At 42.3% G+C, this 19,329-nt stretch overlaps 1 protein-coding gene across 4 annotated transcripts in view; it reads right to left on the reverse strand.

The window, feature by feature from the left end:
* ncor2 (nuclear receptor corepressor 2) overlaps positions 1 to 13,114 on the reverse strand; it is a 90,555-nt gene extending 77,441 nt beyond the window's left edge. For all 4 annotated transcript variants that reach the window (XM_078285006.1, XM_078285007.1, XM_078285005.1 and 1 more), the window contains exon 1: positions 12,965 to 13,114. The gene's annotated coding sequence lies outside the window, so the exon portion shown is untranslated. The remainder of the gene's footprint in view (positions 1 to 12,964) is intronic.
* Positions 13,115 to 19,329: the final 6,215 nt, after the last annotated feature.

A 19,329-nucleotide genomic window follows, 5' to 3' on the forward strand; every position in this document is an offset into this window, starting at 1 on the left:
ACAGACAATAGAGCATGTCTGACAGGGGAGAGAGGAGAGGAGGAGAGAGATGAACAGGGCCAGTGATTGGCTGGCCTGTTCCTCCAGATGTGGTCATCCAGCTGTATCCAGGCTGGACAGCAGAGCAGCTATTGGATTTCCTGCCTGTTCCCCTGCTGCCGGCCACCTCAGCCACACTGCGTGGATTACATAAGGCCGTCCCCTCCCCCTCCCTGCTGGCGGGCCCAGAGCTGGGGCCTTCACACTCCGCCTCAACAGCCAACTACGAATCCCTGTAACCATGGAGGCACAGGCGCTCCACCAAAACACACTGGAGGAGCTGAAAGCTATTCCTTCTGTTCACAGAGACACACTGACACATAATCATTCAGAGCAATACACACTCACTCTCTACAGATCCCCGCAGATAGCACTACACCTAACACCCCGAGTCCCCCGGGACACAATCCGACAGCACAACTCTGATGTGTGAGGCCTCACATTGCAGATCCCTCTTCAGTCTCTGCTGGCTCTGCTCGTAAAGCCTACCTGACATTCAGCTCTCCATCCTGAGGAGCAGGAAATAAAACAGAGGAGTGCTCTTGTCTGCTGGGCTGACCTACTTCCTCCTCACTACTGATTAATTATTCAAGAGCTTTGAAATGTTCTTCTGTATGGTAGCATGCAACCCGAGTGCCTCTGTTTGCTCCTCATGACAGAAGCCTGCGCCTCACAGAGCTTCCATTTATGCATGAGAGGGTTCGAGTGTGTGTGAGGGTGTGAGTGTGAATATGTGTGTGTGTGTGTGTGTGTGTGTGTGTGTGTGTGTAAGCAAATACACAAGCATTTGCACTCACTCATGGCCATACTTGCCTGTGTTTGTGTACACAGACTATTTACCAAACAAGATATCCTACCTAGATTTGATATGGATGATTCTGAATTATGGACATAAAATAGAGGGATTGTGTGGAATACAAATACAAAAAAATAAATACCTTTTAGAAGATAGACAAGATATCACGCCACCAGTGTGATGTTTTGATGCATGCAGAGGACGAACTTGTTCCAAACTTCAGTGTAGCAATGTCATTGATCCAGTGCACATGTCAAGACAGGAGGCCAATCCTCCCACACAAGTACACAATAACCTGTAATAACACTCCACTTAGGCCTACATACCTTTCACTGTTACATGTCACTCACATTCCCACTGTGAGCTAATCGCCCCTAAGGCGTATGCCCTTGGCTGCCCTTACAAACAAGCTTTCCAGAATGTGAAAAACAAACTATCCTGTAACACACACACACACCTAGTCCAACACAAGACATTCATAGCAATAGAAAAGGATTCATAGCCGGTTCAACAGAAAAGTTAAGCTAATCACAGAGTTAAATATAACGCCACCCACAGCTGTAGCAGCCTACACACAAACAAGAGTAATGTCCTATAAAATGCTGTCATCTGTGTTGCGTAACAGAGTCAAGTGAATCACTTACCACAGAGCCATTTCTAATCTCTGCTAATCCTCTGTCTGTCTCTCTTTCTGTGTGTTTAAATACGGGTATCTGCTTTTACCGGCAACTCCCCCATTGCATAGCCAGGAAAATCAAAATAGAAAAGCTTTATAAATTAATCGTATGAGTTACTGTGGCTACTCCTGTCATACTAAATGTATAACCCCAGTATTGGGAAGGATTTATTTTGAAAGTAATATGTTTAAAACCAGTAATAAAGATGCAATGCTAACTCAGATCAGTAGCCCCAATGATCTGCTTCAGTACAGTTCAGTACATACAAAAAACAAGTAGTTGTGGAGGAACGGGTTTTTAAACAAATATAAAAAATATAGTAAAAAATAATTTTTAAGTAGCTCACATGGGCTACACAACACAGCAATGATGGACATGGTGTCATTTCATTAGACTGTGATACATTTCATGACAATCAAGTTGATATATTCTGTACTGAACAACATCAGTTGCTGGATATCTTTGAGATGTTCTAAAAGTAATAAATGCAGCCTGTTGCATCTCACTGGGTTCACAGTTATAGGATGGACTCAGTCCTACAGCAGTCCAGTACAGTGTCCAACACATGGCATGTCCAGGCATGAGCAGAGGGCAAGAGCCAAATGGAAGCAACATGGAACTAGGGTACATCATCATCACTTGCCATGATGTAACGAATGATGAGGGTCAAGATCAGCAAAACAGTCATATGCTAGACAGCTACATTAAAATTATAAATCATGTTTCTATATTAATCTCACATTTCTAAGAGATTTGGAGCACATTCCAAATTGGGGGCCTGTGTATGAAATGTTCTTTATTCCTCTATTCAATCTAATCAAATAATCATGGAGGTAATCTATTTCTAATTAGTTGTATGTTATAATTGCTTCACAAAACAAGTGATAATCAAACAGGAGTATAATAGTCACCTAATGTTGCAGTAGCAAGTTAGCTAATGTTAGCCTCATTAGATTATAGTTAATGGAGTAAGGGGCTTGAGTGAACAAAGATGCTGAGCATGCTAAATGAAATGTCAATTAAAATGCAGCCAATATATCTACTTAAGATATATATACACACACAAACGCAACTTAAAACATCAAGTCCATCATTATTGGAGTAGACTGAATAGATAGGCTTCATTTCAACTTTGCATCTTTACTCAGTTTGCATTGGCAAAGACACAGCGCAACTCAAAAGGAGCACCAACTGTAGACCAAAAGTAACCAATGAGTATGTTTACATGCACACCAATACCACAGTTACTGGGAGTAATCAACTTAAGGCAAGATTTTATTTACGTTTACATGGTTTGAAGTAACACGACTTCTCTAATAACCCAGTTTCCGTGGATTCATTTAAAAATCAGTTTGTTGCTTGTCACTGCACTACCGAAGCTGAATGGCCGTGGTTGCTCATATACATTTTTTAAATCCTTAATTATCAAACTTTATTTTCGTGATCACAATTTAATTATCTTATTGTGAGATAACAAAGAATGGTTTTCTTGAGATCACGACTTAAACCTGGGGTAGGCAACCTTCTTTTTGTATTATTTAGCAAAAATTTCATGACACCTTTTCAGCTATCAGTAATTCAAATGGTCTGAGAGAAGATCGGGCCTCTGTGATCACCCCCACCTCTATTTTCAAGCTCTCCATAATCTCACCGCTCCCGGTAGGCCTCAATCAACCAGCTCTCTGCGACGTGTCCCTCCCTACTGCCTGTCAATCACACATACATATAGCTCAATCTAGTTCTGACCACCTTGCAAACTGCAGAGAGAAAACAAATATATCCACTGAACAGGTGTCGTGAAATGGCCTTCATGCAAACTGAATACTGGGACCAGAATAAACTTGTTTAATTTTTCCCACGGCACAAGACATGTTCATCAGGAAGGAGGCAGATTCAGGTCAGTCAGTCAACCGGTGTTAGGTAGCTATAGCTTTGCAACTGCGGTAGCTAATCTATGTGTGACAAAATAATATATTTTTTGCTAGCAAATATTTAATTAGCAACTAGACTGAGCTAGCAGTGCTGTGTTTTGCATAAAAGGTTTGGAATTTATCAAGTTTGCCCAGATGGCGCTCTCTCCAGTGCAGAGTGAACCTCGTTTGACCAAGGTTTATAGCAATGTCTCTTTGTAACCCCAATGACTATGCTGACAAAAAATATTTTTGCTGGCAAATGTTTTAGTTACAATTGCACTAAGCTAGCAGAGTTGCGTTTTACGTAAAAAGTTTGGAATTCATCAATTTGTCTCAATTTACAGGCATGCATGCGCCTGAGCCTTTTTTGGTGAGAGGGAGCAGAGAGGGAGGGGTGGATTTTTTTGTTGTATACTTTCAAATTTGCTCATTTCTCCAAAGTTGCCTACAGCAGCTTTAAGTAGGTTACTGATTGTGGTTGTAATTTGTACCTGTCATACCTTGATTCAAGTAATTGCATTGATCAATCATGATCTTTCCTTCTGACATTGTCAGATCCTCTGCATGTTAATGTAAGCGTTCATAAAGTGCACCACAACATACCAAAGTTGTGCCTTGTCCATAGTTTAGTGTGCTGTAATTAAAGCCTAACACTAAATTGGAATTTTAGTTCAATATTCAGTCTGAAATGGTCATTGTTGGAATAGTTCTAAAGGAAACCTAAACGGCAATGTTCAACCTGAATTGAAACACGACTGGATTCGCATACATAAGAGAATCTTACCTTTGAACAATCAGATTGTTTCTTCTTTGTGGAAACCACTTTTCTTAAAAGGATGTTGATTGGTAGGGTGGATTTGGCTATATTTGTCATACCTTGATTCAAGTAATTACACTGATCAATAATGATCTCTCCTTCTGACACTGTCAATTCCACACATCAGGCAACACTATCAGGCTTACTAGGCCCAACAAAACCATTAATTTGTTATCTTGAGATAACGAGATAAGTAAGTGCAATCTCGAGATAACGGGATTAAAAAAAAAACAGGATTCAGTTAAACCTACAATCAGAAAGGGGCTGCTGCAATCATACATCATAACATATTTTGATATAAGCTATTCAGTGCTTGACAATAACGGTTGCCTTTGACAACCAGACTTAGACCAAAATATCAATCATATTGTGCCGTCTGGTTGCCCCTGTTGGCAATCACTTTTTCTGGAAAAAAGAATATAAATCTTCACCAAAAGTCAACAAGGGCTACATTGCGTTCATGTGCAGTTACCAAATTTGCAAGACTTTAACTTTCCGTAGATAGTTAGTTATTAGCTGCTAGCATGCTAGTATCACTAGGGTAACTAAAACATCTATCAAATCATTATGCGCATAAGTGTACTGTAGTCCTGCCTCACAGATGACTGCAACCCACGCTGCATATTTTTTTGCTTATTTGTGTACTCTGCTAAAGCAGCATTGTCTAAAATTTTATGATGCGACACTGCCGCAAATTATAGACCCCGCCATGTTCGATTATCTGTCAGAGGTCAACACGCTCAAAGCAGCTTTTCTATTGGTCAGTCATGGGATTTTGGAGGTCAAAGTTCACCACATGTGACCTCTGCGCAGAGGCAAAGGGTCGGAATATAACACATTTCTTGTAAATATAAATATAATAAAACATAGTGATACAATACTTCCATGGGCGTAATTGGTTCGCAATCAAATATTATTTAACCATATTATTTATTCTTTTTCATTTTATTAAACCTAGTCCCATTGAGATCAGGGAATATTATTTGCAAGGGAGACCTGGTTAAGACCAAAGGCCAGTTAAATGCTAAGTTAAACTATTAAAGAAACACTAGACCAAAGCTAAATTTGTGTTATGTTTATATGTGTATATGTTTAAACATTCCTTAGATCATCGTTCCGTAATTGAAATATGGGGTATAATTATATAGGACCTTAATCACTCCACATACAATCCATTCAAATATGGCAACCATACTGTCAATTTTGGCAACCAAAAGCCGATGCCTGGTTGCCAGCCCGGCAATCACTTCTAAAAGTTTGTGTTGGGCCCTGCTACTACATAGGCCTATTATTGAGTAAAAAAGGGTAACATATGATAAGCAATAATGTGCTGTCACTCAATGTTGTCCTTTGTCACTGTATTATAGGGCTGCAGCTATCGATTATTTTAGTAATCGAGTATTCTACCGATTATTCCATCGATTAATCGAGTAATCGGATAAGAAATACTTTTGCTTTATTAAAGAGCACTAGTAAATATACAAAAGAGAAAAGCTGTGATTTACTGAAAAAGAGGTGAAATAGTAATTATTGATATTTATTACTAGGCCTAAATATCATACAAGTTCATAAGACTGGCTAATGTACATTTATTTACTATGTTGAAGGGTTGCCCTACGCCTGCTGACGCTACTCACTGCAATCAAACTAAACTGAATATACCTGCTGTATTGGATTAGTGCATTTTAGGCTCTAACTGCTACTTACACCACCTGATATTTTGAGTAGGTGTGTGTGTGTGTGTGTGTGTGACTATCATAATACGGTAATAACATGAATGAAGCTCAGGCTTTCACAAATTGACTGCAGCATTTTATTTTCTGTGGTTATTTTCTTGAGCAAAACTTAGCTAACTTAGGGACATCATAACTAGCCACCATATTGATTTACGTTCTTAACTAGCCATTACATATAGCCATAATTAACGTACATTCTTTACTAGCCTTCATCTCATCCCGTTTTAATATTAAGTGCTGACTCCGCCCACCCGGGCCAGTTTCGGTGTACGCCGGTAGCAATTACAAGTGGACCCTATCCTACAGTCCCTGCTCTCAGCGGAGGGAGGGAGCTACACTGTGTGGGAAGCGCTATGATCATCAGACCTCTCTGGATTAGACAAGCAAGTAGAGAAAAGCGGCATCAGCCGAACCAATTTATTGCCAAATGCTTTGGGATTCAACACATTAACATTGCTTCCCATGGTCAGAAAAAGTCGGCAGATTTGGCGCTAGTCGCTTTTGAGAAATAAAGTTGCCAGGGGGGTCTGAAAAGTCGCTAAGTCTAGCGACAAAGTCGCCAAGTTGGCAACACTGGATCCCAAACTTTGGACACTTTCTGTCGTTTTCTCTGGCCTGTCTCTTCTCTTCGCCCCTCGCTATTTTCTCTTTCTTTCTCCAGCGCGTTGTGCAACAGTAATAATCATCCGTGTGAAACACAGTGAGCGTGTATATAGTTATATGGATTAAACAAAGCTTCGATGCAAATTCTTTGCATCGATGATTTTTTGTAATCGAGTTACTCGAGTTTCTCGAGGAATCGTTTCAGCCCTACTGTATTATAATGTGAGGAAAGGGTGACAACTGAGCAGCAGGAAGGAGCATCAGCAGAGCAGCCAGGAAAGAAGAGAAAGGGCAGTTTCATATGGAGGAAAAGGTGGGGGGCAGTACAGTCTTCTCCTGAGGCCAAAAAATGTATTTTTAAATAAATTCACAGGCACAGAGTAAAACAATCTAAACCAAAAATCGAAATTTTCAATAACTGAACCGAAACCAAAAGAACACTAAATTGCTCAGCACTAAATGCCACAGATACAACACACAAACCCGTGCATTTCATTCCCAACAAGTGACTACAGAATTTCTCTGGCCTCTTCCATCATCTGTCACCCATTGCTGGGTAAGATTATTGCGCTGATTGCAGAAGATAATCAGCTGGACATTTGATGCCCATAGCCACAAATAACTTATGCAGTGACTAAAGATAATGTTATCACTGCCACTTATTAAGCTAACAATCTGGTGATGACAAAAGAGACTATTGATAAGCCTTTCATGGAGGTGAAAGAATTCTTAAGTCTCCAACTGACCTGTTGCTGAGGACCATTTTGATTACAAAACAATCACTGCACCACAGCAACATATAGCCCATCAATTATACCTCAAGGAAGAGCAAATGAAACAGGATGAAAATCAACATGGACATCTGTGTCTGCTTCTCTCCATTTAAATATATGCCCACTGAGGTCCAACTTGAGGTTCTCTTCCGCCCGACTAAGGCAGCCCTTTGGCCAGTCTGCTGTAATGAAAACTCTTCTCCATAAATCCTGCTGTGGCCCTGGTGAGCTCCACAGAGCGACAGGCCCAGGATCAGTCTAGCCGCCAGACCCCATTAACCCCAGGGCCAGCAGCCCCAATATACCCAACCCCCTCTGTGTAACGAGTTCTACAACTGCGTCCTAAATATGCCAGAGAGAGAGGGTGCGATTGATTATACTGTTGTTATAATTGATAATATTAGAGAGAGAGAGAGAGAGAGAGAGAGAGAGAGAGAGAGAGAGAGAGAGAGAGAGAGAGAGAGAGAATAATCTCAAAGAGGACAAAATCATCAGCCAGGCTATAGGCTACTTGGAGGAGTTGGCATGGAGGGTAAATGAACTGTGCTGTGTGTTGTCATGGCAATATGAGAAAGGCACTTTCCTTAAATAACCTGACGCGACCAGGGTCTTTCCATTTGGCAATCCCAGTAAACAGTAAAGCTGCTCAACATCAGCCCTAATGCAGCGACGGGAACTGAGGTGGCTGTGTGTCCAGTTCAATGGCACTTTGATTGTGAGATTAATTTGAGGCACTGCAAAAGACCAGCTGTGCTCGATCATAACACTCTACCACACTGAGTCAAGCATAACATTCTCCACACACGGAACCTACCAGGTGCAGTCCACTAGCAAGCAAGAAATGCTAGACAGCTGTTGTTACTCATTCAGTGAGCGAGAAGCTGGGTGGAAGGAGGGATTGCGCCTGAGAGACAGTTTCACGGTGACTGCCTCATATTTCCCCCTTTGGGTTCTGCATGTTAACTTAAGCGTTCATAAAGTGCACCACAACATACCGAAATTGTGCCATTTCCATGGTTTGGTGTGCTGTAATTAAAGCCTAACACTAAATTGTAATTTCAGTTCAATATTCAGTTTGAAATGGTCATTGCTGGAATAGTTCTTAAGGATACAAAATAAACTGCAATGTTCAACCTGAATTGAAACACGACTGGATTTGCCTACATAAGAGAATCTTACCTTTGAACAATCAGATTGTTTCTTCTTTGTGGAAAGTATTCTTACAAGCATGTTGATTGGTAGAGTGGATTTGGCTATCCCTTGAGATGCCAACTAAGGCCATGGCAGATAATCATACAGCCTCCAAGAATAAGATCTTACCTCGGAACACCAGTCATGTCTAGGGCCGGGTATTTGAAAGTTTTCGGAATCGGTACCTTGATTTCAATACCAGTACCAAATCAATACTTTTTATTGATATTTTTCATGAGGTAATCAACTTTATTTTAGGGAATAGTTTTCAAAGTGCAAGTAAGCACAGCATACACAAAGTTCAGCTTCCATGCACAATATATGTTTAAACTGGGGAATGGCCTTAGCTTAGGGCTGGGCGATAAATCGATTTTATCAATTAATTCGAATTTATGGTTTAGGACGATGTGTAAAAATGAAAATCGAGATTCACTTTAACCTGGGTAAATACAGCACAGATCGCGCTCTGTCAATCAAGCCCCACCGCTTCCCTGAGCTTCCGCAGTTGATCACAACGCCCACCGAGATTTCCCCTCAGACACAAACACGGTATCAAGACGGCAGCACACGCTTCTACAAGTGAGGAGCTCGTTTGGAAGTGGTTCGGTTTTGCAACGTCCAACGTCGAGCGAACCACTGTCCGTTGTAAAGTTTGTCTAAAGTCTGTGGCAACTAAAGGCAGCAGCGCGACAAATTTATTCCAGCATCTCCGACAGAGGCAGCAGCTGAGTGGAGAAGTGTGTGGCACTGCGAGATGCACAAGCTAGCGGCAGCCCCAAAACGCCTGCTAAAAAGCAAGTAACATTAGCGGCATCCCATATGACAAGAAGGGGCCCCGGTGGAAAGACATTACAGATGCGCTGGCGTTTCATGTATTTTTCATACACTTCATTTGTTTTTAAGAACGTAAATCGGGTGTAGGTGTAAAAAAATCAGAGATTTTATTTTTAGGCCACATTGCCCAGCCCTACCTTAGCTAGTACAGAGGAACGCAGAAAATTGCCTTTTTTCCCCATACGGAACTCAGTAGTACCGACCTGGTTCGGTCAGTGCCAAAAAAGTACCAACCTTCGGTACCCAGCCCTAGTCAGGTCACATGACCATTCCACTTCACTATGCAAACTGATTTCAGATGGGCAAATCTGAGGTAGATACTTGGCATGGCTAGAAGAAGAGCATGCTTCCATAGTGACTCAGAACAGAACATAAATTAATAATAAACCAAATTCTAAAACAATTAATATTATCATCACTGAATGGGTTTCAAAGGATCTGAATGAGTTTCAAAGGATCTAAAACGTCCTCTGGTTATGGCAATGAACCACCAAATAAGTGCATTTTCCTGTATTTGGCACTGGAAATAGTCACTCTGCTTCTACTGAAAAAGCAAACGGTAAGCATTTACTTTATAATGAAATTCCTCAGCCAATTCATTATATAACTTGACATATCAACATAAAAAACACTGCAAACAAATGTTAAGTGTAACCAAACGATGGCCAACGCTGCCTTTGGTCAAAGGAGGATTGAAAGCAGCTTTCACTGTGAATGGCCATGAAAAGGGAATAGCCTGATGGCTGAGTTCCTCATTCAAAGCAACAGTGGAACCTCCCAGGACACACCAGGAGCGCTGCTCAACACTGCGCTCACTAGCCCATAGCTGTTTAGGAAGTAAACTGTATTGTTTGACCTGCTGTCAACTTGGCACACACAAACATCCTCAGCACCTCCCCATCTACATCTACTCATCTCTAAACAATAACACTAAGTTTCTCTAGGCAAACATTTCACGAGTTACCATGCTTTATATTTTTACATTGTGACTTGCAGAAACAGAAGAAGTGACAGTAAGGTGACATCTGAAAAGCAACAATTTTTGACAATTATGTCTGTGAAGGTCAGACTTTTTGCCTTTTCATCAGCAACCATTTCTGTGATTTAAGGTGGTGCAACATGCCGTGTCTTCCCACAAGAATTCACTGAGGATTCATCTCTCCCAGACAATAAAATGTACAAGAAGCTCTCCCCTTTCCAGTTTCATAACTGCATCGTGTTTCATAATATGAGCAGAAATTGAACTAGTAGTGAAACAGTCTCCCTGAGGCACCACACTGAGCACGGGATTATCTTTGCCCCCATTACCCTTTTGGATAAGGGGGAGATATCTCCTCACGCTCTTTTAACTCTTTCCAATCCAAACCACCGAGCCTAGCTGTACCCAAATGACAGTGTGCTATGACTGCACAGGACTTAAAGGCAGCTGAACCATCTACTGTCACACCACCATGGATTAACAGTAGACTTTGTGATCTCTGCACTGCCTTGTGGCAGCTGACCCTGTTTAAGAGAGGAGAGGGACTCACTTCATCTTAGGATTGTAGGCAATAAAAACACTGAAGCTCTCCATGCACATTAAATATTATCAGCTCTCACTTCTCTTAAATGAGTTTTGAGTCAGCATACATTAACAGAACAACAAATATCACCAATATCAACTCACAAGAAGCCTCTACAGAATAATGTTTAATTTCAAAACACCCCAACATAGGAAACTGATCAAGTTTAACAGCCACCATAAGCATTATATTATTCAAATATGCTTTGAATGACATTTGCAACTCATTACCCTGGGTCTTTTATTGTAATTAAACAGTTGGTCTGGGCTGTGGCATTTAGCTTAATAACAAAACAATAACATGCTCTTGACCTTATTAACTGAGGTATTAAAAGTCAGAGCCACACAGAAATAAATATTCCCCAATGCTATGCCCATTCAAATTATGGTGAGGCAGTGCAGTTTCACAGTGGTAGTTTTAATCAGGTGTAGCCCAACACATAACCAGTTAAAAAATACATAAATGGTTGTTGTATTGTTTCCAAAACCTGGTCCTGGCTGTTTTGGGGTATGTTTTCATAATCCTTTGAAGTGTGGATGTAAGGGTGGTTACAGTTTAACATTTTATACTGCTGGTATGTAGTCCTAACGTCAATTACAATGGCATGGAGATTTCACCAAAAAGCATTCAGATCCACGTTTTAGCAGTGTGATAGTTATTTAGATCCAGTCGCTATCATTTTCAGAGGCATTGATAATGCGCCCATTCAATGGACAGAAATTAACCCCCAGGTGTTCTAACTTACTACTCTTCTAAACAAACTGGGAAGTGACAGCCGAAACAACAAGTAGGCTACACAAGTGATCATGGCTCATCATGGAGGTGGTTGTAGTGATTGGGTAGCTGAAGAACCAAACATCCGCTTCTTTCAATAGCAACAATGTTTCTATTTGAATGTTAATGAGCAGCTAATTTTGGCCAATGTTCTGGCTCACTGCATTGCACAAGAGGGCTTTGGTTATTGCATTAAGATGTTAACAGCATGTTTGTAAAGATCTGCTTTTGGAAGTTTAACAATATTACTCAAAGGGCACGCGAGACAGCCATGTCTAATGTTAACGCTAGCTTACAGGTGGTTAACTAACTGTAGCTGATTGTTAATGTAACGTTAACCTATCTAATAAATGGAGTCCAAATGTTGAAAATTAACTTAAATGGAAAACTCCACGCCAACTCAATACAAGTTATAACCTGTGAGTAATCAGTCTATGACAGCTAACCATAGACGGCTAACTAGCTAACGTTTGGTAGCTAGCTACCGTACCCATTGACTTTTGTCTGTGACTTGACATCAAGCTGGTTAGCTAACGTTACCTAGCAAATGATAGCTTATCAAGCCCATCGACGTAACGTTACGCTGATGATGGAAGGAAACCTGCTTTTCGCTATTTGACAGCAAAACATTGCGTTACCAGCTAAGCTAGCTACCGTTAGTCAACGGTAAGATAAAAGCAATGTTTACAAACGCAGAGCTGGCGCTTTTGTGGATAGTCAAGTTGGCTAACTTAGTTAAATGTCCAGTTGGACTGATGCTAAATAGTGGCGAGTTGACATTATCTATTTATTGTCAGCGGATGTTGGTGGTGGTGGGTGAGAAGCGGCGTATTTGCATACATAACGTTAATGTTATTCTGTTAACTAGAACTAGTGTTACTTCTTAGGACTGGCAGCTAGCGCCGTCAGCTACTAGCTAGCTTAGCCTAGCTAGCCATGTAGCACGTGTTCTTGATTTATAAAATAATTAACTAGCTGACGTTAGCTAGCCAACTGGTAGTACGGTGACGAGGTATTCTGCTAGCTAGTCACACTGCTCTCTTGAATTATACGTTATTTCCTAAATGTTCGGCCAACTGTGTGGCTATGTAGAAAAGGAACTACTGCAGTGTATGTTTCTCCTCCAAAGAATAGCCTGACCCCACCGTCCAACAACAGACAGACCCCCCTAACCAACGGACAGCCAGCGATGGAAGCTAACTAACCTTAGCGGCGGGGCAAGAGAAACCATTCGGCGGTGTTATCTTACGGTAATATCCCAATCCTCGTCGGTCGTTCCCGTTGCACTGGCTAATGATGTCCTCGCTTCGAATGACTGTCTTCCTCCCGAAATAATCCACATGAAAGACTAGTTTTCGTTTTCATTTGCTCCGCTGGCGGTTTTCAGCTACGTCGTGCCTGTTCCTGCACAACACAGTGGTCTGGTACTACTCCCTGAGTCGGTGCTGCTGAGACCATAGCGGGGCTGAACCGCCTCTCTCTCTCAATAGGTCCGCATGCTCTCTCGCCCCTCCTCTTTACTCAAGGACTGCTCATTTCTAATGCCCACAACAGATTCAGTGAAATGCTGATCAGTGATGTAGTGCTAAATACAAAAAAAAAAATATGATAATTTATGAGCTCCAGTCGGTGGTCATTATAAGGTAACAAAACCACAAATATTTACAATAATTAATTATATTTTATTAAAAGCATTGATTTACTATTTCCTCCCTGTTTCCCCAATTATTATGCTCTGCACTAGCCTAGTCTGTACATCTGATCTATGTTCCTGCACATAACCGTTGCATATTTATATACATGTATTTGCATATGAACTGGTACATGCTTCTGGATAGATGCCTGTGGGCCTATGTATGCCACTTGCATCTTGTGATCCTTAGTCGCCTATTATCCTGGTATTCCTGGTTTTAGATTGACATTTTGGGAAGGATAAACATCTTTGACTTGCATTGTCCCTCTCCCACTTATCAAAGCTCTAGAGCTATTATGAGGACAAAATCTGCTGTAGTCTCTCTCTCTCTCTCTCGCTCTCTCTCTCTCTCTCTCCCTATCTCTCTCTCTGCTACAGTCTGAACTATGAGGTTCCATGAAGGGTCATTTCAAGCACTGACACTCCAGGAAGTCTACATCTGTGCTGTTTGATGCCCGGGGAGAGGGACAAGCTGTGAATACAGTGACTTAACATTGAAGAATAGTATTTGGGAGATCACAACATCCCACGCTGTGTGCATAGTTGATGACTCTGGTGAGGCCAGTGCCCTCTTAATGGTCTGAAACCTCTCCGTCTGGTTCACACAGCCCTACCGGCTTCTAAAACCACCACCCATATTGTAGCTTATTCAGTGACAGAAAAGACTGTGTTTCTGGAATCCATTTGAATCCTTCAGTGCGCTCAAGACAGAAATAATTCCTGTGCTACGTAATCTGAGTTTTGACTCACTAATGTAATCCATTTTCATTTCATTTCCTGTTGTATATTTTTGATTTTGTATTATGTCATTCTATTTAGACAAGGCACTGGCAAATTTACTTTACCATACAACTATTTGGCACATTTCAGGCAGGCTATATCTTGACCTAAATTTCAGCGTCAGCCCTTTCTATGATGTCAGATGGGACTGTTTTTCTTCCCTGTGTTTTTCTGTCTGCTCTGTGGTTTGGGAGACCCCCTCTAACCATTGGTATAACCACCATCTCTCCACCCAGCCGTCGCAGAGCAGGAAAGAGAACTGTTTATTTCAGCTGGGTTTTCTGGACCCATGGCGTGTGTCGGACTAATCTATCCCCATCTTTGCAATGCCCAATTAGTCAGCTCACTGATAAAGCACAAATGTTCCTCACTTGCCAGTTTTGATGTCCACAGCTGTGCTTCATCTGCAGCCAGAACCCCCTGTAGAGTTAACTGGAGCTGTAGACAAAAGCCCAAATGGAGGTTATGAACTGACCTGAGATCCTAAAATCTTAGGAAGTACTTCATATGTGAGCAGGGGACATTTTTCGATATCGCAAAAAAAAAAAGAGAGACACGTGAGTTACCTCTTGTTCAGCTTATAGAAAAGAACTAGAGAGGATAGTTTCAGTAGACGTTAGAGCCCACATGAAAGTCACCACTGAGAGTGACTGCACCAGCTGAGCAGACTTCAGAGATTTCAAAGGCTGTCAGCTGATGGATGCACTGCAGACAGTCATTAAGCTGCTGAAATAAAAGATGAACAACTGAAAACCCTTCAGAAAAGAGAGCGGGTTGGAGGGAAAAGCCTGATCAAAACAACACCAGGTCTTGAAAGACAAGCTGCCATCCGGAGTATACCAGGTTAATTGAGCCCCCCTCTGTGAAAGATCAGCTTGGATTACGAATTCAAATAGTGTTCTGCCAGTGCCACCTTCTACAACTGTGGCTGGTTGGAAATGCATTATAACTCTGTCATTCTCAATTACGTTGTCTTCAGTGAACTGTCTTCAGTTCGAGTTGCCTATCAATTATGTCTCATAGTCCAATAAACTGATCGGATTCAAGCAAGGGGCAGTGAAACGTTTGTATTCCTTGTGAACATGGTCATACTTTTAGTCTCAAAACAAAAAGTTGAAATTTGCAGATATTTCCATGACAGAAACATACAATTCATGCAAATTCCAAGGGATATGAAATATCTCAACCACAGATCAAATTGAGACCAACGCTGACTGAGGACATGTGTTCCAGCTTAAATGTGATTTTTAGACGGAGGTGATGGATTCTTTGCAGCACGTGTTTCTATTTATAACATCGGTATAATTACATGCCAGGTTCTTCCTTTGGATGTGATGTACATTTTTAGCCGAGACATAATTCATTCTGCCATCGCTGGCATTTATTATTGTCACGACTGGGCTTGAGTCAAGCAGCCTGGGAAAATTATCTTCCCCTTCAGATATCAGAGACAAAGGAAGAATGAGAAAGAGAGAGCGGGGGCTGTCTTTTTTCCCCTTCAAAATCATGACAGTTGTTTTTTATATCATTTAGAGATCAGTCGAGGTTTGCATGGTAAGTCAGTGCTGAAATTCATTCACCGCCACAGGACTGCACCTAACTGCCTCCTCACCACAACAAAGACAACAGTGAGAGCAGCAATGGCAGCATCACACTGAAGAGTCTAATGACTGCCTGCATTGTTGGAATTCCGGCCCAACTTCCTGAGTCTGTCCACACCTGGCCAGCCGCCAATACACGCTTTTTCTCCCATTTTCCCCTTTCCTTCCTTTATCAAGATCATATGTAGACTAAAGTTTACTGTTGAGACATACTGTGATCCTCTCCAGCCTCACAAAGTTGGAATATGTTCTGCTTCTTTGTTACATCATGCATCTCTATGTATTTTAACAGTCTTTTTGTCTGTGATATTGGTTTGAATTTTGTTTTAACCTATGCTGAGCAGAAATGTATTCAAAACTAGTTGGGGTGTGCTTGATTTAACTTCCCAGACACTCAATAGTGAACACGTCGCAAGCCAGATAAGATAAATCAAGCATTCCTGAATCATTTCCAAGTATTACGCATTCAATTATTTTATTTTCAAGGGCGCCAAATAATTAATTACTATATCACCCTCTGTATGTGCTTCAATCACAAATACGAGTATTTGGAATGAGGCACGCTATGTTGTTTATTCTCTATTTTCATGTAGTAAATTGGGCTTGCATTTCTTTTGTGTCAGTGTGGCTGCTGTGGGCGTGACAGACATATTCACACTTGTCCCATGTCCAAGTGAACCCCTGCAATGAAACTGGCAATGGCACAGCATCGCCGGAGCTGAGCTCAGTCAACCATCTGTTAGGTTGCATGGATTCATGCAGAGCAAACTAGAGTGGACCTTGTATGGACACGTTCCAGCACGACAGTCATGACATTAATGTTCACCATGAAACCCACAAAAAAATACCCCCATTCCTCTCTGTTGCTGATGGAAAAAGCATGTGAGGAAACTATGATTCACTGCCTTTCATGTCTAACGCAGGTTTCACTACTTTAAATGAATGAAGACACGATACAGCATACATAATGTATGTATATCAATATTTTCACATGGATCTAATTTTTGGCAGTGGTAAGACTTTGAAGAAAGATATTAAATATTAAAGCTAGCCAGCCTAGATATTTACTCTCTGATCATACGCTATAACATCAACAGACAGCTCTGCGAGTGACAACACTGATGCCTTTTTCAGATGAAATCAGGTCATGGTGTTATGGGCTTTCTCCAGCATGTGATTCTGAGTTGTGTGATAAACCTTGGCGGTTGAGGAGCATATAGTGATAAAGGAGATGAAACGAGATATTCTGCTCCCACGGAGATGGAGGTGAGAGTAATAGCTCGTTCAACTTCTTCAAGCAGAATGAAGCGAGTCCGCCTGCCATTAAACCGCAGCGCTAATAATGGACATCATCTCTCTATAGATGACTGACAGAGGAATTGACATTTGACCCCGTGGTGAAGATAAGAGTTCGATTAGCCCTTTAGTGTTTCCAGCAAGCACACAAGGACACAGGAGGACTTCCTTTCTCTCCTCCCAAGGACAAAAGCTGGTTTTGGCTGCAGGTCCCCCGCTAAGTGGCCGAGCCATAAGCGCAGAGGTGAATTGCTGCCGCTCAGCCAACTCAAATAGGGCTCTGCTGGAAGTGCTGAGCTGTTTCTCTCTGCATAGCACATCAGCAGCAGCACGACATACCGGATGGACTCGCGCTACTGCTCCTAATGTTAAAAGCCCCAGCCGGTGCCGAGCCATTCACCTGAATTCCATTTCAAAACACATGCTGTCTATCCAGCCCTTTGTCAGCCTGTGGGTTCGCAGGCTGCTCACATCTTCTCTTCCCCACAAACCAAAGCTACGGCGAGCACCGGTTCCTGGGAAGATATGTGTGGGAGGGAGAATACTAGGATTTCCAGGAAAAGGGAGGGAGGAAAGAAGGACCGGGGTGTATATGGGTTGCCATAGCACTATGTAGGGGAGGTAGAAGAAGAAGAATAGCGGCATTTTCAGTGGGAGGACGGGAGGGGAGGGGTCCAGAAGAGTGCAGAACCCCCATAAATAAAGCTAATGAAATGGCAGTTGAGTCTGGAGAGAGGTGGAATGGCTGGTTGGGTCTCACCCACTGTCTGATTTATCCTCAGTGTCCCTGCGAGCACAGCGGGGAGATCCATTACCTCACCTCATCAATAACGTCCCAGGGACAGGGGAAAAAGGCCTGCTTTCCACACCGACACCCACCCCAGGGACCAGCTCAGTCAGGCTCACTCAGCGGGGGGAGGGGAGGCCGGCGTAATGTAGTCGCACACAGCGAGCGAAAAAAGCTCTCAGCTGGGGGATGGGGTGCTTTATGGGGAGCAGCGCAGGGGGTTAGCTCAACGTAGAGCACGCAACGCGCTCAGCACGTCACGGCGGTACACAATCACATGCGCGGCGTATTGCCAGCCATGCAAATTGATGCATTCGTCACATAGAGGCATTTCTCACATAGACACAGTGTCCCTATTCTTAGTCTCTGATTTGGATGGCGAACAGATAAGTGCATATTCACTGAGTCAGATGACGCAGGGAGCCATCATCAAAGAGAACGGCTCCACACACAGGCTAGTAAATGGTTGATGAGGTGCCCTCTCACCTAATTCACCGGCAACGCTGCCTACAAACTCCAACAGTCCAGGTTTACACATGCCGAAGATTATGATGTATAAAGAATGTGTCAACAGAGCGGTGATTTTAAAGGAACCGCCGAGGGCAGACTGGAAATACTAAGGTGCAGGAAGTGTTCCTTCAGGATAACAGAGGCGGAGTGGAATTAAAACAAAACATATGATGAAGATAATATGGCCTTGGAAGTGTTTTACTCCAGAAATGAGGTGAAATGTCAACAGAGCTTATGGACTAGCGGGAGCTGATAACAGTAAAGTGATAAGAATAGAGTGTGATAGCAGAAATAGTGATTGAAGTAATCTCTCTCACACTCTCTTTCTGTGTGTGTGTGTGTGTGTGTGTGTGTGTGTGTGTGTGTGTGTGTGTTTGAGGCTGATCTTTCATGTGCTTTGTGCAGTGAGATCACAAGGTAGTGTCAGTCTCTGTGTCAAGGCTGAGTAACACACCCTGAGGGAAGGGCCTTTCAGCAGCCGGGCTGAAAAGAGAAAGCTAGACAGTCAAACATGCCACGGGAAAGACACAGAGTAAGCTCCTTGTCAATCAATCCCTGTCTCCGAGTCCCCGTTTCTTTCCCAACCGCTCCAGTGTCAGCTAAGCAAATGTTGAACTTTGATCACACCACTGAGGATTTCACTGCTTGTCTCAGCTCAGGAATACAGGCTTTTTGCCCTTGGAGCACTTCTGCGATACAACCTATCGTGAAAGCACAGTGTGTTCACATGGTGGAGAATGGAGTGGAGTAGATCGAACCTCTCCCCTAAAAGCTAGGCCTCCGCACTGTGCCATGTCAGAGTCCATCCTCTCTATCTTGTGATGTAATGTAGCGGGCCTTAACAAACAGGGACATTCAGAGTTTTAGTTCCCTAATCAGCACAGCTCCTTATCACCGGACAGACAAGCGCCTGATCAAGTTTCACTGTCAAAAAAGTATCGAGGGAG

The sequence above is a fragment of the Centroberyx gerrardi genome, chromosome 8 (assembly GCF_048128805.1).
Source record: "Centroberyx gerrardi isolate f3 chromosome 8, fCenGer3.hap1.cur.20231027, whole genome shotgun sequence".
In the NCBI taxonomy this organism is placed as follows: Eukaryota; Metazoa; Chordata; class Actinopteri; order Beryciformes; family Berycidae; genus Centroberyx; species Centroberyx gerrardi.